Below are 2,090 nucleotides of genomic sequence, written 5' to 3'. Positions count from 1 at the left end.
TTTGACTGCTAACCAGAAGGTTGGTGGTTCAAACCCATTGGCCACTCCACAAAGGAAGACTGGGCAATCTACTTCCATAAAGATTTACCACCTCGGAAAACCAAAGGCGGTAGCTAGGAGTCAGACAGGACTCAATGACAGTGAGTCTGGTTTTCTGGTATATTCAATAAAATCATTGCAACCAATGAATTAGTTAATACTGAGTCATTCATCCTAGTGGAAGTATCCCATAAGTCTTGTCACAATATTTTTGTCAACTAATGTTTAAGGCAATTGACTGCTAACCAGAAGGCTGGTGGTTCAAACCCACAAACCACTCCTCGGAAGGAAGGTTGGGCAATCTGCTTCCGTAGTGATACTGCCTCAGAAGCCCAAGGAGGTTCGCTATGAGTCAGGTCTGACTCGATGGTACATAACAACAATAACAACAACAATAATATATAAAACTATTTTATGTATAATCCTTTTCAAATATGCATTTTAAAAATATATTTCCTAGTATTCACAATAAAATACTAGTCAAGAAGTGTTTAACGTTTTTTTTTTTCTAACCCTGAATAATGTTATTGTTAACTACTTAGGTGTATAACCTCACAACAATGCTGTCCACAATGCCTTTTTTTTAAAATCAGACATTATATCATAAATGCAGAAATTTACATTCTCTTTCCTATTTTGCATAGCTTTATTGGACACTATACATGTTACTTTTGTGCTCTCTGGAGGGACCTCACATACAATCAGTGAATTTCCTATTCCTTTTTCTGGATGTATCATATTGTTCATCCAGAACTCTTCAGCAGGAGCACTGTAACTCATGCCTAAACAAAGCTCATATAATACATGTTTCCTGTATAAGGCACACCAAAATCTTCTTGCATTTAGGATCACCAGACACTTCAACATTATGCTTGTGCTTTTACAGAAAAAAATCACCAAGAAAATGCAAAAAAAAAAAAAAAAAAGCAAAAAGGTGGCAATAAAGAGACCACAAAAAGGACATTTGTCTATACCATGAGAGCTGAAACAAGAAGGAAAAGTTTTACTTTGTTTGACCTCAGCTAGAAACATACTCATTGAGAGACTCAATTTTTTTTCGCTGCTTTGCACATATTTGCAAATGATTGCAAAACTGCCACAAGTATTTATTTTGTGGTTACAAATAAATTTTGGCAGGTAGGCAATTTTTAAAATACAGAAGCCAAAAATAATGAGGAACAGCTGTAGTTGAATCATTTTTAAAAAATCCAATCTGACAATCTCTTTCATGTAATTAATGGGTTTTGACCATTTACTCTTAATGTAATCATTACTATGTTTGGATTTACAATTACCATGTTATTAATTATTTTAAGTTTGCTTTTGTTTGGATTACTTGACATATTATTAGATTTTAGTGTAATTTGTCCTCTGTGATTTTCACCGTATCTCCAAGTGCAGTTTTTTACTGGTTTCTATAGGGATTACAGAATATATATGTAAATTTCCATTTTGTCAGAGTATGGTGGCTTGTATGTTACTGTGATAATGCCAAAGACCATATGATACATATTTCCAAGACCAACAAATTGTTCATTTCAATACCTTCTTTTCAACATAAATGATCGACACACATAGACGTTGCCAGATGGTATACATAGGAATCAAATTGACCACATCTGTGGAAAGAAACAATGGAGAAGTTCAGTATCTTCAGTGAGAACAAGCCCAGGGTTGACTGTGGAAGAGACCATCAATTGCTCATAAGAAAATTTAAGTTGAAGCCAAAGAAAATTAAAACAAGTCCTCAGGAGCCAAAATATGACTTTGAGTATATCCCACCAGAATTTAGAGGCCATCTAAAGAGTAGAATTGATGCATTGAACAAAATTGACCAAATATAAGAACATCATAAGTGAAGAAAGCACAAAATTATTTAAAAAGACAATAAAGAAAGAAAACACAAAACTGGGTGTCCAATGAGACTCTGAATCTTTCTCTTAAGCATTGTTGAGGTTGTTGTTAAGTGCCGTCGAGTCGTTTCCGACTCATAGCGACCCCATGCACAGCAGAACAAAACACTGTCCGATCCTGCGCCAGCCCCACAATCC

The sequence above is a fragment of the Orycteropus afer genome, unplaced genomic scaffold, assembly GCF_000298275.1.
Source record: "Orycteropus afer afer isolate SDZICR_OR568_19922 unplaced genomic scaffold, OryAfe1.0 scaffold00093, whole genome shotgun sequence".
NCBI classification, from domain to species: domain Eukaryota; kingdom Metazoa; phylum Chordata; class Mammalia; order Tubulidentata; family Orycteropodidae; genus Orycteropus; species Orycteropus afer.
Note: the sequence above shows the minus strand (reverse complement) of the source record.